Raw genomic sequence first — 26,310 nt, forward strand, 5'->3', positions numbered from 1 at the left:
CTCAAATTTGTGTTTTCTAAGAATAATAAAAAATACCTCTGAGTTCATGCTGTGTCTAAACAAGCAGAGTAAATTGGAACATTTCAATGTGAGACAATTTAGGCCAAAGATATATTTGTTTGTAATAGCAATATAATTGACTCAAAAGGTTTTTTTGTCCTATTTTGTTTTGTTTTAGATTTCCCTAAAAAATGATCTCAATTCCATTTCTTTTGGTCCCCTGTATGGAAAGAGGTTACAAATATACAGTAAAAATAGGAAGGTACTTGCCAATTTGGGACATTAATTCATGAGCAGACCTATGGTAACATCATTGATTTTTTATTGTTTTTCCCAATCACTAATTCAGCAAATATTTTTCAAACACTACCTACCATATTCTTGGCTCTATGCCATGCAGTGGCGCTCATAGTATTGTGTAGAGAGAGACATGTAAACAAGCAATTAATAAAATATGGTGTGGTATAATAGAAATAAGTCCTACAGGAATGATAAATTCTTCCTGGGTGCTCTAAGAAGGTGACATGTGGGAGATGACATTTCAGCTGTGTCTTAAAGACGAATCGTTGTCCACTGTCAGAGGGTGGGAAATACATCATAGGCAAAAAACAGCAAGTGCAAAGATAGAAATCCATGGGAAAGGATAGTCTAGTGCATTTATTACATAGTGTATATGATAAGTAGAAGATGATGTCAAACTACCTAATGATAAATGCCTTTTTCTCTTTATCACTCTAGGGAAATTAAATTCTGTTTTATGGGCATCAGGAAATCATGAAGAGCTTTAAGCAGAAAATAATATAATTATATTTATTCTACTAGAAAGAATTCTGCATAAAGAATGGGTTGGCAGTAGTTGAGTCTGTAAGTAAGGGTTAATTACATGGTCATCCTATTAGTCAAGGTATAAGGCAATGAGGGTATTTCCTTAGGAGGTATAAGCGAAGATTAAAAAGATGCAATTAGAGAGAAAGGAGGTATAAATGAAGGACTTGATAACTAACAATTAATACAATATGTGGGAGAGGGAGGTTAGCTTGAACAGTTGTCTAGATAGTGGTGCTCCTATGGGGAAATATTAACACTTCCTTGTCTTCCAAATATTTCAGGAACTGTAATGAGTTATTTCCATATGTTAGTTTATTCATATCTCACAATAACAATGTGACATAAACAATAGGGAGTTTTATCAGAATTTTGTATGAAACTCAGGATGGGCAAGAAAGTTGCCCATATTCCAACAAGAACACAATAGAGTCAGGGTTGGAATCTGTATCTTCTGCATGTTCTCCATACTTTTCTGGAAACCTGCTGGTAGCATTAATGAAATTTCCTTGTTAAAACCCTGATATGAGTTTTGAGTCAAAATAAATCACAAATTTGACTAATGAGTATTATGACATATTTAAGGCCTTCATTTTGAGGGAAATTACTTCTTTTCTCTAGAACTAGACTATTTTATTATCATTTTCTTAATGTTTAAAAATTTTTAGATTTTTTTTTTCCTGCTAAACAAAAACATAACAGAAAACAAACTTAAACTCCCATTAACTGGTTTGTAGTAAAAAAAAATTGACATCTCTTTGCTAAGGAAAAATTTCTTCCATGAAGTGTTCTGCTATAGAGATGAGGCCTAATACATCGGTAGAATAATGGGTTTTCAAATAGCTAATCACTTGATTTCAACTCATTGGAGATTTGGCTTTCAGTATTTCAATATTACTGATTCAAAATACTTAAGAAAATATATTATCAAATATAAATATTTCTATAGTTAGCTGAGCAAAAGTTTCTTTTTTCCTAACGAGCACAGTGGGCTTTTATTTATTACATAATAGGTTATTAGATGGGGGGAAAAAAAAAAAGCTGTGCTTTTTCATGCTGAGGCCACTTCATTTTCCTGTCGTTTCCATTTCTCAGTTAAGTTATCTCATTCTAAGTACAGTGGATGCTGTATTTCCCAGTATCTTCTTTTGCTTTTGTGGTGAGTGGGAAGGTATTCGTTTGCATGAGCTAGTCGCACCTGGCCTGAGATCTGTGAAAGAGAATAGGATGAAAAAAATGACATGGCCTCCAGCACTTTCTTCTTTCTTTCTTTTTTACTTTCTTTTATTTATTTTTTTATTTTTCATATGAAACATTTTCCTGCAAGGATCTTCTATATACAGTTGGAGGATGCTTTTGATATGTAGATCAAGCAAAATGGTAAATACATAGCCCTCTCTTTTCAAACATTCCCTTATTCTACAATGTGCCTGTAGTGTCACTTTCTTTGATTTCCATGAGGCTTGCCCTTGGGTTTGTATTGTAACTTGGTATCTTTCCATTGTCCCTTACCACAAAAAATTCCTTTTAAGAAACTGCATTCAGAATGTAATCCATCAAGCTTTAGCTCCTCTTTCTCCTTCCTTCTGGAAGATTTAGTGACTAAGTCTTTGCTTTGATTTTCTTTCTCTGACTTTGAATGCTCTCACTTTCTCTTCTAATTGCTACAGTGTGGTGTCCCCTTTTGCTGGGGAGTAAACAAAAACAGAAACAGTGAAGAGACAAATAGGCTCAGGCGTTCACGTGCCTGACTAATTGATGGATGGCCAGGTCTGACTGTCGGGGACGAGATCTTCCCAGCACACAATGTCACCTCAATTTCAGGATGGGCTCTCCACTAGGCAGGGTGGTTAAGTGCTTTGCATGCATTAGAATCCTCCAACCAACCTACATAGGTCTTGTTATCTCCTCCATTGTTTCGGATTAGGGAATTGAACCTAGAGGGCATGAAGTACCTTTCTCAAGGTCATTCAACTAGTAAGTGAGAGAATGCGTTGGTAAACCCAAGTTTTTCTCATTTCAGTGCCTGAATTTAAATGATTAATTTATATATTTTTTCATCTGAAGGGTTCTTCATGCCATTGCCAAGGAGTTCTCTGAATTGGAGGAGTAGATTGTCATTATACTATTTCTTGAGTTCTAACACTCCAGAGAGTGTATTTCCTCTGATGCCGGTGGACTTGTTAACAATTTTCTAAAAATAGGGAAAATGGAAGAGTTGCCAAAGTCACCCATTAAAAGAAAAAGGAAAGCAGAAAAGAAAGTATATAAACTTATATATTTTATTGCAATAAATGGAAGTTAAAAATGAGCCAGGGGTTAAGCATTAAAATTGGCCCTAATTCTCTATTGGCCTGTCCTATTTGGTTTCCTACAGTAGTAAACAGCATACAGAAATGATCATTGGGTGTGTTTTTATTTATGTGTTCACTTGAGTAGTACACTATTTTGCAAACTACAAATACTATTTGGAATGCACATGGATGTATCTTGACATATCAGCTATCCTATGAGCTATACATTGAGTATACATGATTCTATTTATTTTCAAGACAAGAGAGGTAATTGTTCCATGAATTTTTAAAAATAAGAAAAACACCATTAAAATGATTGAAACTTCCATATTAAAGAGATTTATTAGACACAAAGCAGTATTTTAAACTGATTTTCTCTTATCCAAATTGTATTTAAATATTAAATTTTGAAATATTGCCAGGGCTCTATTACTTTATAGTAATCATTTACTAGGTTGCTTCTTAGAAAGTCAATATGATGATTGGGTGATCTTAATAAATTCATTCACAGTGCACTCATCCATAGTCATTGACAATTAAAAAGGTTTAATTCAAGCATTATACACTATACCTTTATTATGAGAAAGCACTGGGTTATGCTCTTTTGGAAAAATAACAGTAAAAATACATTTAAATAAATGTTTTTAAATTTAAATAAATTAAATACTTTAAATAAGAAATAAGTAATAAATAATGACTTTTGTTCCCCAGGAGCTCACCTTCTAGTACCAAACATATCTAGTTGCACTCCACAAGGATTATATGAAGGACTTAATATTACCTGTGCATAAATTCTACTTTCAGAATACAAAAGAGTGAGAGACTAATTCTGACTGGAGGAATACAGATCTGGAAGAGAAGGGATATTACTGATCTTCAAAACATGGGTAGGATTTTAAGAGGTAAATGTGACTCTGAAGACAATAATGGGTACTTTAAGATCAAGTAGAATTCCTTTGTTTAAGGATGGCTTTGTCTCATTGAAAAACAAAGCAGATACACTTCTTGAAAAAGATAGGTATTTGTGTCTTGAAATGAAATCTTAAAGGGTGGATATCTTTCGTTTAAAGGCCAGAAATAAGGTATTTTTTTCTTTCTCATTATGTGAAATAAATAAGGGTAAAAGCTGGAAAATTATAAAAGTCACTTGATTAAATGAGGCAGGCAAATAAATGCTTTCTAAAGGTCTCAACTCAGTGTGCTCTTTCCCCGAGGCTAGTTGGAACTAATCCACAGTCACAATTGCTCCATCATATGGGTGGCCAGTCAATGTGGTCCCAGTAATAAAATGTGTAATCAACTTTCACATGTTTTTAGACATTCCCAAATCTCTTTGATCATGGCTAACAAGAAAACTGCCATTTCAGTTAATAATCTACAAATTCTCAGGGGGAGGTTTTAGTCCACTACCCAGCAGAATATTTCACATTTTATTTTAAAAAATGTAGAACACAATCTAGAAATATATTTACCCCCTAAAACGTTAGTCAATTTTCCATTATGTAATCTTCATTAATGTGAACTTGTTAAATCGCCATGTCTTCCCAGTCTGGGGAACTTGATCACTGACATTAAGTTGCTTTCGAAAACATACGTATTTCAGATCCCACTTCATCTAAGTAAAATGAAAATGGCAACTTTTGTGATGGCTTCAAACCTGCTTTTTGCAGTGCAACCTGTGGTATCATTGTCCTTCTTCATGTAATTGAATTTTGCTCAATCCAAGGAAATATAGTTATTATAGAAAAGAAGATACCAGAGTAAAATCTCTCTAAGCCAAGTGCTTTTTTTGCTGTGAAGATGTTCTTAAATATCTCTCAGTTCCATGCCACAGGTCCCAGTTAACATGAGTAGATAGAAGTGTACCAAGAGCAGCATCCATCCAAGAAAGTAACATACAAGAGCTTGTTGAGAGTAGGAAATGAATTGGAATGGGAAATTTCAGAGACGACAGCTGTTTAATTCTAATCAAAATTTCTTTGCTACACCAAGAGACATTTAGTCTTCCATGGGCTCTAATATGTATCTTAGAAATTTGTAAGGTTTTGGAAAGCTGCTACAGCTATACCTGAGAGCCCGGTTCAAAGATAAGACCGGTGACATCACTGATATCTGATTAATCGGGAGGAGGATTAAGTAGGTATGAGAGGCTGTTGTCTGGGACATCTTCAGAGACAAGACTCTTAATAATGATAAATCTAAAATCTATGTCTTTTAAACTCTTGCTACCGTGTGATTTTTCTTTTTACACTCAGTATTAAAACTTCCCATCCCCAAGTAGCAGCATGTTCACACACAAACACACCCATACACAACAGAAACCACCAATAGTCTCATGGGACTTGCTACCCAGAGTGTGGGCTATAGACAGATGTGACCTGGGAGCTTATTAGAAATGCAGAATCTGGAGTGCCACCCCAGACTTACTGACTTCAGAATCTGCATTTTTACAAGATATCTGGATTGTTCTCATGCACATTAAGTTTGAGAAGCACTGACCTAAAAGCAAGTTTTAAAAAGTTGCACAGCCCTCTCGTACTTAAAACCCATGGATCTTCAGTTCCAAGCAATTATGAATTTCCCCATTATTGAAGGGCAGTACACTTCAGTGAGTGCTTAAGAGCAAGTGTTTCCAGAAATTCCCTGTCCAAATAGCCTGAAGCCTGCTTCCACGGCCAATTTGGGCCTCTTCCCTGGGTCAGTCCTCCTAAAGGTGTGGCTGTCTGGAGTCGGGACAGGTAAGAGACGGAGGCTGGACAGGCACTTGGTAGTCCCCTTGTGGTCCTGAACAGAAGGGGGTGGGAGGCGGTAAGGCTGGTCCCCGGTTCAGCCCTCCATTTGTACTCTTGCCTGGCAGGACTTGCAGATGTTAGGGAGTATGGTAATTATTGAAAATCAATCTGTGACTGTAAGTTGACGATTTTATGAAATAGAGAGTCTAGTCTTAAAAAAAAAATATATATATATATATATATACACACACACATACACACACATACACACACACATACACATATATGCTTGCAATTTCTTCCACCCCTCCTCCTACTGCCCTGGTTGGCAGGATCACAGGTGCTAGTCCTGATGCCATGTCCTTCCTTTTCATCTATTTTCTCTGCTTCCATTCACACTCTTGCTAGTGTGGCACCGCCGAGAGCAACGTTTCCTTAGAGACTCACGTGTACGCTTGGGCTTCCAGGCTCTGTGCCAGAGGAGGCTGACAGTGACACAGAGGGCAGTGTATTTTCCTAGATATACGGGCACAGCTCCCGCTGCCATCAGTGGGAGTTCTACAATCCGATCAAGAGCTGAGGACAGTCTAGAATTGGAAATTTGTCCTCAAGGTGAGGCAGCATTGGGTGGCTGGTTCCAGAAGAGCCAAACGTCACAGTTAAGTAGCAAATGCACTGAGAATTTAGAGAAGAAATCCCCCAAGTTTTAGAAGGAAAAGCAAGTGAAAGTAAGTTACGATACAGCCAATCATCAAAGGAATTTTTTAAATTCCGTGAAAGAAATTACGTAGTAAGCTAACAGTTTATTAGGAGGTCCTTAAAATGAGCCATTTTACCTAGTTAGAAGATTCTGGAAGTAAACATTTTCTAAGCACTGCTCATTTTCCTTATGTGGCACTCTTAATTCTACCCCTCCTCTGGTACTCAGCTAAAATGGGAAGACATCGTAGATTAGTTTAGTTGCCCTCTTGTAAGTGTGCTTTTCTCCTCCTGCATTTCTCCTCCACAGCACCGATCCAGTCCAATTAAATAATTGGCTAATCATGTGCTTTATGTTTATCTCTCCCAGTAGACTGTAAGCTTCCTGAAGACAAAGGCTACGTCTGAATAATTATATACCTGAAACACACAGGCTACTCAATATATACTTGTTACATAAGTCCACATTTAATAGCCTGAATGTAGACTCCAAAGAATCATATATAAAACACATCCACCAAAATTTAGAGGAACCTACTGGACCCTCACCCAGACCAATTTACTGAAAAGACAGAACCAAGGGGATTGTTTACCCGATTTCCTAAATTACAACAGACCCAAGTAGTCAACTAGAAAGAAAAAAAGGGCGAAGAGGGGGTGAAAAAAGCCAACTTGATGGACAGTTTCACAGAGTAAGAGGACAGAACACTACAGATAAAAGAACTGAAAAAACATCACAACAACAACAAAAAGAATATATCAATGTGGAGCCATTGTCAGGGGCAAGATATTGCAGAGGGTACCTTTGTAAAATGTCATAATCCCACGATTACTGTGATAATTATCCATCCCCATTAAAAAATATAGGAAAAATTGTATTCCATGTTATGTTGCTTAAGAAAGCAGGAAAGTAAATATTTTGGTAACTTTTTTAGAAATAAATTATCTGAAAACAAGTTTGTAGCATAATAAAAATAATAGTATCCATTATAATGCATTTTAAAGTTTATAGAGCACTTTTCTATATTTTATCTCACTTGATTTTAATGGAAAAAGGAGGGGCTAAACTGCAACTGTCAGAAAAATTTGTTTGTGTGGTACATCATATTCCAGGGTGAAGCTGATAAATTAGGCATTACTACAATTTTCTCACCAAATATTATTATTTATTTATTTATTATTATTTAAATGTTTTATTTATTTACTTGAGAGAGAGCATGAGGTAGAGGGAGGAGCAGAGGGAAAGGGAGAAGGACAAGTAGACTCTGCGCTGAATATGGAGCCTCATGTGGGGCTCCAGGCGAGGCTTGATCCCAGGACCCTGAGATCATGACCTGGGCGGAAACCAAGAGTCCGATGCTCAACCTACTGAGCCAGCCAGGTGCTCCTTCTCACTGAATATCATGAGTATTTAGATGTTAATTTTTTCAAAGAATTGTTGGAAAGAGATTTCACTGTGATTTCAAAAAGCTTTAATATCCAACTTTTTTTCCAATAATGATTTAATGAGAGTTAGGCAGTATATTTAAATTAAGTCACCTAAATCTTACAACAGAGATGCATAAATAATATAGAATAGATCTTATACATATGTAGTAGATGCAAATTTTATTATTTATAATATTTTAAAAGTAGGTGTGTCCGGGACATTAATTTATAATTTTACATTAATTATGCCCCTGTATGTTGGCAGTGCTCTTATAGAATGCCGAATTTTACAAAAACTATACACACTCACATACACCCTCAAAATCACACTTACTTTAAAGTATACCATGAATGCAAAAGTGTATTTTAAATTTCCAACTGTTGTTAGTATCCAGAATTGCATTTAATTTTTTTCTTGAAATAAGGAATAGTGACAACCATGTAAAAAGTACAAACTATGTCAGAGATGATAAGGAGAACTTGTTGACAGACAAAAGACAGTCCCAGGAAAGTTGTTTCATCAATAGCAGCTGTTACATTGCAATATAAAACTGTCTTTATATAAAATGTTCACTTTATGGTTCCTTCTATAGGAGATCAAAAATTAAATATATGCAGGAACATAATTAGAGAATTAATGGCTAGAGACAATGCGCAAAGGGAGAGATTTCCAGGAAAAAAATGTGTTATAAGCAGTTTTTTAATGACTATGCTTTAAAAACAAACCTGAATTATAACAACAATTGTTCTCTTGTTGTGTGGGAAAGGTCACATTAAATAATTCCTCTCTGATTTTATCCAACCAACAGCATCCACCCAAACAGGGACAGGTTTTTGCCTCTTTGATTCGCTAGTGTAGTGATTATAGCACAACCCTTTCTTTTTATAGTTGTATAGATAATCAAGGGCAAAAAATACCCAATCACTTCTTTGTAATGTTATAAAGACCCATGTAGGTATTTTTGCCTTCTGATTTCAGTGTGTGCATTCTTGAATATAATAGAGCTGCTTTCAACCTCTTTCATTTTGGTGACTTCTCTTTCCAAATCTCACCTAGTCAACATTTTCTTTTGTTGTCAAGGATACAGCATATACTTTCTAAAAGCAGAGACTTGCTTTCTGCCACAATTAGAGGCACATTCAAATCCAATCCCTGGCATTCGGTCTGTTTATTAAGATATTGTAGGGTGGTTGACCATAAGGCCAATATTTAAGTCACAATTCTTGTGGCTTAGTCTGAACCAAGAATGGGATTCCAGGCCTCTGGGATTAAGCATGGTGAAGCTTTCCATGAGCTTCCAAACATTCTCTTTGGTAACAAATAGTGAACTGCTTGAACTCCAACTGGGTTGTCATATGTTTTATTCATGGACCATCATAGGAGCCGCCAAACAGATTACCATGTTTACATCAGGCCTCCTTGGAGAGGGAAATTCTTTAATAGTTGAACTAGCAGGGTCAGTCAGTACAGAGATGCCTGCAGGCGACCAAATAATAAATAAATAAATAAAATAAGAGAAGAAGAAATGAAATCAAACATCGAGAGTTTAATGATGTCCTTCAGCACGCACCAATCAATATGTTTTTATCTTTTGCTGAAAAGGTTATATTCAGGCTCCCTCATTTTAGTAGTTTTGTTTATTTTCTTACTTACTTACTTATTATAGAATGAGGAGATGCAGGGGGCACAGAAAAGCACACAGTCCACAGAAACCACTTCACTGGAGTTGACAAACCTTTCCCGTGTCTACTTAGGATATCACAATTTTATTTTATTTTATTTTATCTTATTTTATTTTATTTTTAGCAATTCGGCCTTTTTCAATAAGCTAAGTGCCACATGGAGTTGTCCTATTGTTTCTGTTGGAAGTAAATGCACTTTAGCAGATGTTGTGACATGCAGTAACATTTCCTTTTCTTGAGAGTCTGATTTCAAGATTGATTTAAAAAGACACATTACAGTTTGGCCGGGCAGTAGCTCTCCTTGGTTGGGCTTGCTTCTTTGTCTGTTTAGGGATTTTCTACAGCCCTGCCTGACTGAGCCCGGCCATTCAGCTTCAGGCAGGAAACTGTTTTCTAACTAGAAGGAAATCCATGAGCTAACAGGTGAAGTCATTATTCACAGGAGTTCTTTCCTTTTAGTTCAGCTGACTTCATGAGGTGTCATAAGAAATGTTATTTTGATCACTCAGAGTATCATGGGGTATCCTGGAGGTTATTGATGTAAACTAGACCCTCCACAGGTTCTAAGGCAATTAGTCTTAAGTTCTAGAAATGGGAGGAACTTTAAACATCTCCGTGTAGAGGGATACCTGCACTGTTGTTAATATTGGGGGTTTTTAGGTATGATAACTCATTCAGAGGTTGACGATTTATAACATCTAGAAGTTCCTATTCAGAGTCAGTATGATATTTATGAAACATGTTTGTCAAAGGAAGTTCAACCTCCATTTTGTAGACTAAGACTCATAAGGGTGGAAGACCCAGTATCCATTCTGGCTACTCATTTTGCAGACAAATGTAATTGTATGAAAAATGACATTTTAAAATTGGAATTGGGATTAGTAATTTCTTCATGAGAATTTATTGCCTCTACTGGCAAGTAAGAAGTGAAGTGCCTCTCAGCTTAGATATTACTTTATTTAAAGATAATGGTCAAAAGGGATCAACTTATTTTATCATTTGCATAGAAAGCACGTAAGACATAAATTTTTAAAGGAAAAGGCTACTTATATACTAGGATACTTCCTCTGTGATTTCCAAATACTTAGGATCTTTCTATAAGTTACATTTGCATGTCCACTACTTGGAATGCTTTCATGAACTATGTTTACTTGGCTCACTGTACTAATTCTTAAAGATTCAGCTTACCCATCTATCTCTGAAAATTTATTTTAAAATTTCACACAAAGCTCATTCGGAATCACTTTCTTCTCTGTGTCATCACTGTGCCTTGATCAACTCTTTCTTAGTGTCTGAGCTACAGCATTTATTTTAATTATTTATTGACATTCCTCCCCTCTCTGACTATGATATACTTATGAGAGGGCCAATGTCAGATTCATTTTTTATTGTATTCTCACATCAACTTCAGTACCTGGTACAACATAGTGACTCAATAAATACATATAAAATAAATGAATGTGGCCTGAGCATCACATATATCAAATCTGTTTCAGACTAAAGTTCTACCCAGATAAATATAATAAACAAATTAAATGAGCTTAGGCAAAGACAAAATATTTATGGATACCGTAGGACTATAGAGGGACAGAGAGAAGAAAATGATAATGCGATACTCTCATGCATGGACCGAAATGAAAATAGCTTCTTTTTTTTTTTAAGATTTTATTTATTTAGTTAGTTAGTTATTTTAGAGGGAGAGAGATTATGAGTCAGTGGGGGAGGGTGGAGGAGCAGATGGAGGGAGACAAACAGGTTCCGCACAGAGTGTGTAGCCCACCCAGGAGCCCCAGTACAAGTGGTTTCTTAAATTGTCTCAATTATTTGTGCCCTTGAAAAGCTTGTCAGAATTTGGAAGCTTACTATATGTTCTTTTTCAATCGTTCTCTAATAAGCAAGGCAATCACTGAGAAATATCTTGAATCTATGCCTGGTTAGGAAAACTTTTGAGAATTGAAAGTATTTGATTCACAAAAAGCTTTGGTACCATTTGTGGAATGCATACTCGAATCACTACTTGTTTTTGTTGTTTAAAGGATCTGATCATTTCAGAAGGAAGCACATCAGCATTACTATAGTGGAACCAGAAGGGAATTATAGGTTTTTATGCTGGAAAATTTTTTACTGCTTTTATGAGAAGAAGGAACATATACATGCAGATGTTAACATACCCTTGAATTATGAAAATGTAAGAAAATATTTTTATTTTAAATCTAGGATAGTTTATCATATATATATGTGTATATATATACATATGTGTATATATATACACATATATATATGAAATCTGAGGTGTCTGTTAAGATGTGAAGAATCCTTTCATTTGTTCACTTGATAAGTATTTCTTCAAGTATTAGTTATAAGATGTTATGCTGGGCACTGAAAATGTGAAGATTTCCTAGATATGGATAATTTAGAAATACAAATACAAAATAGAATGGTTTAATAAAAAGAAAAAAAATACTTCTTTAGATACAGTATTTTCCTCTGACAGTTGAGATATTTTATAATCTGTGGTCATGCTTTAGGGTAGCAAGATACACAATTTACCAATGATCCTTTTAGCTTTGTGAACATATGATTACCGAAATCCTAAGATGGACATCCTTCCTTCCCCCTTCAAAAATAAAAACCATAGTAATAATTAAGTTTAAATATTTTATTTTTAACTTTTATCTAACAAATTTTTCTTGCCATACTTAAAAAAAAAACAAACACCCTATAAATCACATAGAGGAAGTACTATGAGAATAAGGAGCCAAGTCTTAAAGAACATATTCTCTTCCCTTTTTATGCATCTAAACTTGACTTTTTTTTTTAAATTTTATTTATTTATTTGACAGACAGAGATCACAAGTAGGCAGGCAGGCAGAGAGAGAGGAGGAAGCAGGCTCCCTGCTGAGCAGAGAGCCCGATGTAGGACTCGATCCCAGGACCCTGGGATCATGACCTGAGCCGAAAGCAGAGGCTTTAACCCACTGAGCCACCCAGGTTCCCTAAACTTGACTTTAACAATTAATATGGTTAGCAAATGTCTGTACCCTACAAACAGCAAGACCAAATGGCCAAATGCTCACCACCTGCCCACACCCTCTTGCAATCAATCAGGACTAACTTAACAAAGCAACCAAAATACAATGCTTAAAAGAATTAGACAAGTGTACTATTACCAAACGACTTGGAAGTAATTTTGCCACCAATACTTGAAGAACATTTAAGCAGACTGCATTCCTTCTTTTTCCTCCTATACTCTATCACAACTAGGTAGTACTTACCTGGAAAGTATCAAAATTATACACAGACAATACGAAGATAGGCAGTGGAGAGCTGGCGTGGGTTGGGGAGGCATATGCCTGTAGTTTCCAACCCATTTGGCCAGAATATGGTGAATAACTAGGGTGATCATGTGGTTTATTATTGAAACTCAGTACTTCTCAAGTGAGAGAGGATGTTATTTTCAATTATGACAATTGGTCTAAACTGGGATTATCCCAGGCAAACTGGGATGTATGACCAGCCTATGAATAATTAGCCTTAATCAGACAATTTAAAATTAGTTGGGACAGACTGGTGAAGTTAGTTGTATACAATCTGTGTAAAGTAAGGGTTTTTATTATTTTTTATTTTTTTAAAATTTTTAAGTAAGGCTTTTAAAGTTAGGACCACATAATTGATTAGCTTGTCTTTGAAAATCATGTCATTGACTCAAAACATCTTGCTCCTCTGTATCTTCTCTGGTTTAAATAACAGTATTTACATACTTTTTAAAAAAGACTATTTCAGGATTTTTCACTTTTATTTTTCTAAAAGCTTTTATCATCTAAAACTCTTATAGTAATACAATTTCCTGGGCAACCAAAAACTTATGATGGTTAACAAGCAAGATGTAGAAACTTGAAGATAAACAGAGAGACCATTAGACTATGAGTAAAGGAACCGGGAATATTGTTCTGATTTTAAAACCAGCACCAAGTAGGACCTACCTTCACTGTACCTTTAGTTTTCTCATTGCTATAATCGTAATAGCCTCACTTGTTAGTTTCCTGGGGAGGGCTTATGGAAATACTTTAAAAACACATAAGAGAGGGGCACCTGGGTGGCTCAGTGGGTTAAGCCTCTGCCTTCAGCTCAGGTCATGATCTCAGGGTCCTGGATTTGAGCCGCACATTAGGCTCTCTGCTCAGCAGGGAGCCTGCTTCCCCCTCTCTCTCTGCCTGCCTCTCTGCCTACTTGTGATCCCTCTCTCTCTGTCAAAAAAAAAAAAAAAAAAAAAAAGTCTTTAAAAAAAACAAAACAAAAAACATCTAAGAGGTTTAAGTTTAAATATCTTACTTTCAAGAGCTTTGTAACAATAAAGAAGGCAAAAGAGGAGAAGTAAAGAGTCTTAGAATACAGAATTAAATGTAGTGTTTAAAAGGGTACAGAGAAATATATTTAAATAAAATGGAAGAAAAGTGCGTCTTTCCAACTGGAAAACTTTCAACATTTGATGATTTGCTAACACTTTCAGAAAACCTTCTCAGAATCCTGTAACTTCCCCCTGAATTCCCTTATAGCACTTAATTGTTATCGTTATTTATGTTCCCAATTAGACTATATGTTTTGCAAGACCCAACTATGCTTTATCTGTCATTAAATTACAATGTCTCACCCGAAGTGGATACTCAATAAATATTTTTTTACCAAATATATTCATGTTGGTGACAAACTTAGGAAGACAGAGTAAGATACCTCTATTTGAATATTAATACTCTCTCTTAGGTTTCTGGCAGGTTCTCTTTTCTTTTGAATTTTATGTTCAACTTTTTTCAACAATCCCCTCTCCACTAAACCTGGAAAAGGAAGCTTATAAAAGCTACTAAAAGTTCTATAAATTTTCACTGTAGGGTACCTCTCCACTGCGACACAGGAAGAGCTGGTTTGGAAATTGGATGTGAATATGGCTCTGTGCAAATCATCTATTTGCTTTTAGAGGTGTTAGCTCAGTTGGTGAGAGGACAGCACTAATAAGGGTAAGGGTGCAGGTTTTATTAGCTTTACACAGAGAGAAACTGCCCCAGAGTCACAGATTGTACCTCCAAGCTCAGTGAGTTCTCTTGGGTCACAAAGAGAGTGCAGATTACTCAGAACAACCCTATTAACAGTTTGGAAAACAAACAGCTGATGGCAGATCTGGTACATAAAAGATAACACTTTCTTACTTTGCAGAAGGCTAAAAAAAAATTGAACCCATCAAACAAGTGCCAATTTAAGAAGTGTCCCTTTGTCATATATCCCCTTTAGACTACAATTCCAAAACGGGCATATTGTGAAGGAAACTTTAAATCCAAATTCTGAGAATACATCCAGTTCATTACTGGACTCTGTGCTTGGTAGGAAGGAAAGATGGTCACGTGATATTGATAATAGACTGTCAAAATGGCAAAAATCAATCTGAAAATCATTTGTAGGGATCATATTAAGCATTTGCACGATGATAGATTCTGAAAATATTTGTATATTGAAATAATGGTTTTCTTTGCAAAAATGTGCTTTCCCACACACAAAAGCACATTCTCATTGTATGTGAAGTTCTGTTTTTCTAATAAACATTGATTCATGGCTCACTACGTAAATTAATGCCAGAAAAAGAAAATAATTTAGAAATATTTTTGATACATTCTGTTAAATTCAGTTATGGTAACAACAACTACTTCTTCTTCTTCTTCTTCTTCTTCTTCTTCTTCTTCTTCTTCTCCTTCTCCTTCTTCTTCTTCTTAAGATTTGTTTATTTATTTGAGAGAATGAGTGAGAACTCCCGCATACACATGTGTCAGCAGGGGAAAGGACAGAGGAATAGGGAGAGAAGCAGACCCCACCCCAAGGGGAGAGCCCTATGTGGCCTTGATCCCATGACCCTGAGATCATGACCTGAGCCAAAGTCCAGAGTTGGGCGCTAAACCAATTGAGCCACCCAGTCACCCCAGTTATAGGAATTTCTCCCAAAATGTGGTAAACCAGTTGGATGCTCTAAAAGAAACCGTGATGAAAAAGCTAATGGTGACATGTAATGGCCATCTGTTAGTCATTCAGCAATAGGAAATTATACTTTTTAAGAGCTCTTCACTCACGGCAATGTTCTAGGGTCATAGATGTTGTTCATCCTGTGGCCAATCCATTTTTATTTTTATTTATTTATTTTTTAAAGATTTTCTTTATTTATTTGAAAGAGAGAGAGAGAGAGAAAGAGAGAGCATGAACAGGGGGAGGAGAAGAGGGAGGGGGACAAGCAGACTCTGTGCTGAGCAGGAAGCTCATTGCAGGGCTTGATCCCATGACCCTAAGATCATGACCTGAGCTGAAATCAAGAGTCAGACGCCCAACTGACTGAGCCACTCAGGCACCCAGTCAGTCATTTTTTAAAAATTTCCTTTTTTATTGCCAGTCAATCCATTTTTAAAATGAACATATTCTCTGGGAAGGTCGATAAAAGGAACCCACTATTTTTACTGGATTCTCAGGTAGGTGGAGAAGCCATATTCTAGGATTGGAAGACTTAGACAGGAAAAAAACTTTATACTAAATTCTTCTGCAGAATAGTTCCTAGTTCCCTTTTAGTTAAAGGTGTACTTCTTTCATTCTTATTGCATGTTCTTTTTGGGACAGGTACAACAAACAATCATCACTCTCTTCTCAAAATTACAACTAATAAGCATTTAATGAAGCAAATTTCATATTAGAAGCAAGCATTTATAAGGAGGGCACATGATGTAATGAGCACTGGGTATTATATAAGACTGATGAATCACTGAACTCTACCTCTGAAACTAATAATCCATTATATGTTAACTAATGGAATTTCAAGAAATAGAAAAGCAAACATTTAAAAATAGACAATCTTTAACAATGTAATATTGTGTGTTAACTATACTAGAAAAACCCAGCCAGTGTTTGTGTATATAAATAAATAATGATATGATTAAACGTTAATTAATGTGCTATAGAATATGTGTTAAAACTCTATGAACCTATCAAGAACATTCTGCCAGGTACAGCTAGGCCTGTTGTCTTGCCATTCTTTCTATTTTTATGCTTTATAAGTAACTTACCCATCCTCACAACAGAGAAATAAAGATACACATGCACTGAGGTCACACACACACACACACACAAGTGCACGCACACACACATTTCTCACAATTGACTGCTCCTCCTGGCGAGAGAGTTGAAATTTGGATACCTAGGGGCTTAGTAGGAAGAGAGCACAAGTGCTACTTTTCTTAGGATATTTTAACCATGAGGGAATTACGTTAGCAGACCAGATTCACCAGACTTCAAGCTGTGTCGTAAAACAGAACTCGCTGTATCACTGGTTTATATTGGAGTCTTGAATTGCTGGCTCACCCTGATAGACACTGCATGACTCTCTCAACATTTTAAAATTACATGGGGCCCATGGTAAACTGTCTCAGAATGCGGCTCTTTAGTACCTGTTGAAGAAGATTCAGAGACTAAGGTACCTAGTGTTTTCCCGGAAAATGTTACAGTAGATGGTATAGTGAAATAACATTAGCCAACTTTGGTTAAAAGCCAGACATCTGGCACACAGAATCTAATCCTAGAAACAGTATGTAGAGGTATGGTTCTGCCTGTTGTAAAGATGAGATTCAGGAACATCAAATACTTTGTCAAGATCACAGAGCTAGCTAGAGACAGACAGGGATTTGAATCTTGGTCCATCCAAATTCAGAATCTGAGCCAGACAGATCTTGGTTTGAAATCTCCTCCATCACTCACTAGCTGTGTGAACATGGGCAGATTTCTTAACTTTGGTGAGGCTGGTCTCCATTTACATATTTTGAAAATGGAGAGAAAGCCTACATTGCACGACTGTCCGGAGGTTTAATATTTGAGACAGACCATGCTAAAGTGCTGAGCACAGTGTCTTCTGTCTGTGGACCTGTCTTGAATGAGCAGTCTGTCACGGCCCCGAGCTAGTTGCTGTTGGAGACACACTCTCCATAAGACTCTCTCCTCCCACAAAGTGTTGGAGATGCAGTGGGAGAGAGAAGACAGTAAGTTATTATAGGAGGTGTTTAGACGTTTACCCCAAACTGTGGAACAGATAAAAAGGGGACACTCTGTGTGAAAGGCTGTGGGTGTGTGTAAGGTCACACATGTCCGCCCACTCAGGCTTTCCCAGCCACCTTCGGCCGTCCTGGACCATCGTCCTGTGAACCTCCTTTGAACCCTGAGACCCTGAAAACTGTCATCAGGCAAGACGATCTCTGGGGGATTTTCAGACATAAAATCCAGGTTTCCATTGTAGGTGCACAAATATCTGTGCTGAAAGGCATGAATATGGTAACAACCAGAGCCTATAGTTCGGTTCAGACAGAGATTGAGATCACACAGTTGCTTGTTTCATGGAAAAGGGCAGAAGAGGGTCAGTGATGGTATCAGAGGAAAGGTGGCCTTTCACAGGAATGGGCAGGATTTTAAGAGGTTGAGATCACCACTGAAGAGGAAGGAGAGGAATGAAATGCATTTCAATAGAAACGTTTCAGGAGGAAAGGCAAGCCATGAAAAGAAGGAAAGGGAAAGGAAAAAGTACAAAGCATCTTTGAGACATGTGAGTAAGCTGACTCAACTGGGGCCATGAGCACAGATGTGCAGGAAGTAGGAGAGATGGGTCTGGAAACCGGGGGCGGTGACACATTGTGTGAAGACATGGTTGTGGAGCCAGACAGGTGTAGCTGAGAGTTCCTGTTCTGACAATCAGCAGTTGTGTGAGCGGGGGCAACTGACCTAGCATCTAGGAGCCCCGTGTCCTCTTCCGGAAGATGGAGATATTAGTATTAATAACAGTCGTGATAGGAGTAAATGGACACAGTAACCTGTATTGAGCACCATAGGCTTGGGTCTGAATATTTTAAAGGTGTTTAACACAGTTCACAACAATCCTCTGAGGTAAATGCAATCACTGCCATATTTTGCAGGTGAGGAGACTGAGGCAAGAGAGGTTAACAAACTTGTCTAGCAAGTCATTTGTCACACAGTTGATAAGATAAGGATTGGAATCCAGGGATTCTGGTTCTGGGATCCCTCTCATTATTAGAAGTTCAGCCATTTACCTCACACAGTATGGCAAGAATTAAATGAGATTAACACCTATAATAGTCCCAGTGATGGGGTCAGGACATGCTACCCCCAAACTGAATATATTAAGCTGAAGGAGCTCGAGAAAATGGCAGAAGCAGGAAGGTCAGCGTCCCCCCTGTCTCCCTTTTTCTCCTGAAACAGGTCATAAAATCCTCATAGGGGAGGGGCCCTCCCTTTGCCCAGAGGGAAGCTACAACCTTATCTCATAAGGCAAAGAAATGCCAGGAAGAACCTGACAATTAGGTCTTGCTATTACACTTACTTCATTCTCCTTAAACTATCATATTTGAACACAACGCTGACTGTTCATCAAACATAGCATAAATGTACTCAGGTCTGTTTCCCTAGGTCTTTATTTCCTTATGAGGGTTCCCATGTTCTGTGAAACTTATATATTAAATAAATGATGCACTTTTCTCTTGTTAATCTGTTTCTGTCAGTTTAATTTTCAGACCCAGACAGAGACCCTAAGAGGATCGAGGACTATTCTTCTTCCCCTACGCTAGCAATGTGTCAGGTACCGGGTAAGGGTTCAATTGAATAAATCATAGCATAGAAAAGGAGACAGGGAGTTTGAAGCCAAGGCACAGGAAGGCTCTTGAATGCCATACTTGGGGATTGTTTTTGACATATTCCAGTTCACAGTTTTTAATTATATAGGGAGTTGCAACAAGCTTGTGATGTGATCGGAAACATGATTCAGAAAAATGAACCTTTTAGGGCATATTAGCTTAAAACAAGAGAGAATGAGTGTAGAGCAATTAGACATTTATTGCCACAGTGCTTAAGTAGGCCTGAAAAAGTGGGGAAGGAAGGAGGAAACAGAGTTGTAAAAGCTATTGCAGCCACTGAGGTAAGTGCAGCCAAGGAAACATGACTCGAGGTTTCCAGGCTGGGTGACAGGGAGCAGCGACTGACGTCATCAGCAGAAACCTATCAGAGGGAGAAACTGGACCTTGATGGAGAAAATGATGATTGCTTTTTTTCACAGAGTTTGAGGTGATGACAAATAATTTGGGTGGAGATACACAGAAGGCAATCAGCTTTGCAGAAACTCAGCTCCATATGATAAACATACAACAGTATCTAAACTTTTTTCCTCAGGACATCCTTTTCAATTAAATATCTTGAGCACATACTTGCTTTATATACACATACATACATAGTGTATACATATATATACATATGTGTATATCTGTATATATGTGTTACACATCTATAATTTGTATATATTTATTGATAAATTCTTTGCATATACTATTGTACATTATAAAAGATGCATATTGAAAATAATAGAATTCCAATATTTTTCCTATGCCCCAATATTTTTCCTATGCCCCCAAACAGAGGGATGTTTTTGAATACCCTATGACAGGCATATTCCTCATTTTAGAGACCACTGCAATATCTTTGACCCCTTTCCAGTGTTGGGAAGGAACTTGAATGCATTTGCATTGAACTAAATGAACAAATGAACAAAACTATTTCTTCTCCTATGAATGAAAATTTCTCTTTTCAGAGTCTCTTAGTGCTCTCAGAAGGAAAAGCACTAAAGACCTCATTGCCGTATAAAACTCTCACTTATGTGCACAGAGGTGTGTAGATAGGATGTTCAATGTAGCATTGTTGATAAAAGTGAAAATAAGGTCTAACAGGAAGAAGATAATACAAATTATGATAAATCATTTTATGGAATAAAGAATGAAGGTAAACCAACATGTATTGAGGAGGTAAGAATCTGCAAGACATATTAAGTAAAAAAATAAGTTGCAAGAAAGACAAGGTCTTTTTTTTTAATTTAATAGTCTCCACAAGTAGACTTATGGGCCCAACATGGCCCTGAACCCATGAGATCAAGACCTGAGCCAAGACGAAGGGTCAGACGCCCAACCAGCCGAGCCACCCAGGTGCCCCAAGAAAGACAATGTCTTGATGAAGAGTACCCCATAACTTATAAAGAATTCTGAATGAGTAATACATTTATTTACATATACAAATATACTATACATATATTTGGCATGACATTGAATCTGAGTAAGCCTCTAGATCAACTACCAATTTATAGAAATTACAGTGAACAGTTATATTGTATAACACCAGGAATGCAATCAGTAAAATCCAAATTTGGGCGGGGGGGATCTGTTTAGGACAAATGATTACATTATTTATTTTACTCAACAAATTACAATAATAAAAAGAGTGAGAGAGAGCTGGAAGGGAGTTATGATTAAAGAGACTTCAAAAATGGAAAAATGGCAACACTTAAATATTATAATATTTAAGGAACCATTTGAGTGAGTGATAAATTTCACTTTCCATGTTGTTTGTTCTTTTCACAGTAATGTATTCATGTGCTATCTGTGTAGTTAAATATAACATTAAAAGATGAAATATTGAAACATAGAACACAGGGCATGATTTGGCAGAATGGAAGTTCTAGATGTATGTTGAGTGGCAATCCCACTTATGAATGAATAAAGCTGAAGATGGATTTATATTTATAAGGACATGTGTCCAGTGTCACATTATTACATATTTTCAGTTAGGAAACCATAGAAACATAGCTTATTGCAGAATCAGTGGAATGAACAAGCTTGTAAGTTTCCTTTCTCTCCCAATCCTAAGCAGTCTTGCTTTTTTTTTTTTTTTCTTTCTGTTGGATTCCCAAATAGCTCAGAGAGTTTTTTTTTGTTTGTTTTGTTTTTTAATTATTTGATATCTTTGGTCTTTGGGTCTAGACCCTAAGATAGTATGACAAAATGGGCATTAGCCCTATACGGGAAAGTTACTAACTATTGAGATGAAAATCTACTGGCTGATAAATTCAGTTATTCAAACTAATTCCAAAAGATGACAAACTGATGCCTAATATAATGAACCTTCAGATCTAAAGGATGATTGGGTTCAAGAGTGGGGGAATTTCACCATGACGGAGGAAATAGGTATTGTTTCAGTATTCTTTATTCTCCACATTTGCTTCAGGTCTTTCAAATCACATCTTTATTTGGTTGCTTTGCCTAAGTTCACAGAAAATTTTGCTTCCTGAAACACTGTTATAAACAAGTTTTTTTTTTTTTTTAAGATGTTATTTATTTATTTGACAAAGAGAGATACAGATCACAAGTAGGCAGAGAAGCAGGCGGGGTGGGGTGGGAGGAAGCAGGCTCCCTCCTGAGCAGAGAGCCTGATGCGGGGCTTGATCCCAGGACCCCAGGATCAAGACCTGAGCCTAAGGCAGAGGCTTTAACCCACTGAGCCACCCAGGTGCCCCATAAACAAGTTTTATTAAGCTTATTGACCAGAGGAGTATTTGATTTGAGAGTAAGAATTTGTTAATCTGTTAGCAAAGCTCTGTCCCAAGCCACATTTACAAACTGTTTTCAACATATTCTTGGTTTGATATTTAGATGCTAACAGAGATGGTAGGAATTGTGCAGTTGGATTTTTTTTTTTTTCCTAACTCTGGTAACTAGTAGAGAACTCTAAACTGAAATGAAGAAAGAAAGGAAAAAAACCCAACAACCCAGTGTGCATCTTCCCTTTTCCACGACCAACAATCTCTAAGCTATTTTGCAAATATAGGACAGCTGCTTTATTGAGCTAAAAAAACACTACAAAATGTAATGATAGCACTTTGGACTCTATTCTGATCTCCCTTAAACTCCACACAGCTTGGATTTTTCTGTAATTTTAATGAAAATGTGGCATGGCACATCTCTCTCATTTAAATTATGCACTGTCAGTATTTTCCTTCTTTGCCACTGAAGCACTTCTTGGGAAACATGCCAGGTACAAGAAGGGAGGGTGAAAGCCGAAAATAGCAAATGGAGTGGGGGTGGGGAAAGGAACTGGACTAAACAAACACACTCTCCATACAGCCATATTTTTAAAGACTTGCAAATCACTGGGAAATGGGGTACAGAAGTTCAAGTAGGATTAAGGTAGCTTTAGCAAGCCTAAATGGGGCTAAACACAGGTCAAAGTAGGGCTACAAGTCAAACCTTGAAAACCCTGTCGATTTGTTAAAAACTAACACAAGATCTCATTCATTTTAATGTGATATCAGAGTGTATCTTATTACTACTTAGTGACATAGGGCTCCGTAAAAGTCAATAGCGTTTCCTTATACCAGTGACAATTTCTCAATTAAGAAAACCTTCTCCCTTCACCTGTCATGCTCCTCTTTTGTTTTCCATGCAAGAATCAGTTATTCCCTTATTTAACCAGTATTTGTTGAGTGAAGAGCTTGAGTGAAGAACAAGACAGAGAGGGTCCCAGTGTGCATCTTCCTCAATGTTCCAAGTTCATCTGGTGTAGAATTCGCATAAACATAGAAAAAATTCCTTTGGGGAGAGGTGATTAAAAAAGAAGAAGAAGAAGAATAGGCACCATATTTACATCTGTGAGAAATTGGTACCATTTTGTAAATCACTTTTCTTTTTTTTTTTTTAAAGATTTTTTAAATTTATTTTATTTTACAGAGAAAGACAGAGCACAATTAGGGGGAGCAGGAAGCAGAGGGAGAAGGAGAAGCAGGCTTCCTGCCGAGCAGAGAGCCCGATGCGGGGCTCGATCCCAGGACACTGGGATCATGGCCTGAGCCGAAGGCAGCGGCCCAACCCACTGAGCCACCTAGGCGCCCCAGGTGAGTGGAATTCTTAAAAGAAATGAGATGTTCTAGGAAAAGAGAAATGGAAATTCACCACTTAGTGCATCTTCCTGGTCAGAACAAGTGTTGGGAGTAGTAGGGGTATCCAAGGAAATCTGGAATCTCAGCACAAAAATACCTTTTTAACCCTTTGAGAGATTCCTTTAGGATAAATCAACAGATGTTTTAACATGCAGATCTTTGAGAGTAGGAGGAGCAAAGGGATAGTGTTGGTCAGTGATCGGTCTGTTATAAATTATTTTAATCAAATAATATCTTATTTGAGATCTCCTGCACAACAAGGAGAAGGAAGAGGGTTTTTCTGCACTTTGGGTAGGGTCGATCTAGAAGAGAGAGAACTGAATAGAAGGTAGAATGCTTCTGGCCAGGATGGTGGAAGCCTGAGGGCCCCAGGTGCTTGGTGATATGAGGCGGGGCATTCCAAAGGAGGGAAGAAGAATCTGGAAAATGTGGGAGAGCTCAAAATAAACTTCCTTTGTTTTGCAATTGAGGTTGGGATTGTTAACTGCTTGGTCAGTAACAATCATCTCCTGTCTTCCCTTTGGCACTGCTGCCATGGTGCTGATGCCTGAGCTGGGATACTTGGTCAGAGCAAACCCTCCGGTATAGCCCAACACCCTGGTCCCAAGTGTCCAAGGACTCCAAGGACTGTGCAGACAGACACTTGTCCAGTAGGACAATCAGAATCCTGGGGAATGCAGAACTGATTTTCTCCCTGAAACCTGCTTGCATTCATTATTTAAATTATACTTTTACATATCTTCTCTGAAATATGTCAAGCTAGGAAACCCAGGAATACCCACTGCCCACTACTACTAAAAGCTTTGGTTAGAACGAAACTGGAGGCTTATGGAAATGTCACTATGTAACATGTATCCTAAGAGCTGCGGGAAGCCCTCTGCTAACCCATCATTCAAGGAAGATCAGAAATTAGGTTCTCTTTAGAGCTTATTAACTCTTCATTCCCCTCTTCCCATCTACTGCAATCCTTCTCGATGACATTACATTTTAACTGCAATTAACCATAGCATTTATGCGAGATCTTGTGCCCATTCTTTTGGGAGGAAGAAGATGTGGTTTTCTTTTGTTTTGCCTCAGCAAACAGAAATGATTTATAAAGTGTTAGGTTCCAACATCGGTGGTGCGAAGCCACAGCTAAGAGCGAGGTGGGTGGCTGAAAACGGCACTGTGGGGCAGAGATCCCTGAACTGAGCCCAGAGTTCTGGGTTTGAATCCCCCCAGCTGTGTCTCCTATCTGGACTTCAGCTACCTGATCTATAAAATGAAGGTGTCGGATTCGATTGGTCTGTAGTTTGAATCCTCTGAGTTGGCAAGACCCAGTCATCCATAGCTATCAAGGTGGTTCCCAGTTCCGCTTTAAATTAGGGGCACAGCCCCTTGATTCTTATCTCACTGCAGGTTCTGGCATATAACAAGCATTTGCTCTGAAATCCCTCTCTTTCAGTCTCTATTTAGAAGCCGAAATCCCCACCTGCTAACTTACTGACTGCTCTTATCATCCCCCACGTTTAGTGTGCTCTGCATTTTGCCACCCAGTGACCCACATCTAAATCGGTGGAGGTGGCATGACAAAAGGCAGAAAGTGAAGTCATAGCCGAACTGTAGATCAGTGGCTGCAATTTCACCCCAGAGCAGGGCTGTGCTTCTGCAAGGACTAAGATTTATTGGTTTCAACACACGAAGATGTAAAATGTGCTGTTATCGCGTCTCCCCAGAAAGTGTACTGGCACCAGCCTGGGGAAATTGTGTGGAATAGCAACTTTCTCGTTGCTCTGTCAGGCCGACCATCCATTTCGTGAGTCCAAATTCCAGTACCTTACCTATCGATAGATGCCATTTTGTTGGGAGTGAACCTTGAAACTTACACGCTGTGAGGGATATTGATACGACTAATGTTATAACTTAGATACTTGCATATTTAAATAAAGTGAAATCTCATGGCATTCAGAGTTCTGCATTTAAACACATTAAACTTTCCTTTATGTATTCACTTAAAATACAGTTATTCAACTTATTAGGTGTGATATACTGTAAAATGATGAAGGCGGAGTACGTGCAGGATAGAATCTAGATTTTAGACTCAAAGATTTTATGTAAATTTTGTTGTTGGTGCTAAGTTTACCTTAAATATGATATTCAATCTCCCTGAGCTTCCACATTCTCTTGCGAACAATAATATTTACCTCACAGGATCTTTGTGAATATAAATATGACTCTCAGGTCTGTGTGGATATTCAAAAATATTGTTTTATTTGTTTATTTATTTAATAATAATTGCAGCCCCTATCTATAGTTGATAAAAGTACTTTTGCATATTGCACGACATTTCAATTTCTTACCACCTTGTGGGCTGATAAGGCATTTTACCTTCATTTAAGAGAAATTTGAGGTCCAGAGTGATTGGAGTCAGACATTTCTTCAAACTGAATCCTTGACCCAAAGGCAGTCCTCAGAGGTAGCATATTTGCTAACAAAAGATTCAGAAAAGCTTTATTTATTTTTAAGGTTTTATTTATTTATTTATTTATTTATTTATTAAAATATTTTATTTTTAAGCAATCTTTGCACCCAGAGTGGGGCTTGAACTCACAACCCTGAGATCAAGAGTTGCATGTTGTACTGTCTGAGCCAGTCAGGCACAGATAATAAAGCCCTGGAAGAACTTTATTAATAAATCCAAGAATGGACCTGCTCAGTGGTTGAAATGTTTGTCTCCTCTTATAAACTTGGAGAAAATATTTCTGATCTATAAATATACAACCACACCTCAACAGGGTTCCTGTTAATACAAATGGATTTTGTTGCAGAATTCTAGCAT

The sequence above is a fragment of the Martes martes genome (assembly GCF_963455335.1).
Source record: "Martes martes genome assembly, chromosome: 4".
Taxonomy (NCBI): domain Eukaryota; kingdom Metazoa; phylum Chordata; class Mammalia; order Carnivora; family Mustelidae; genus Martes; species Martes martes.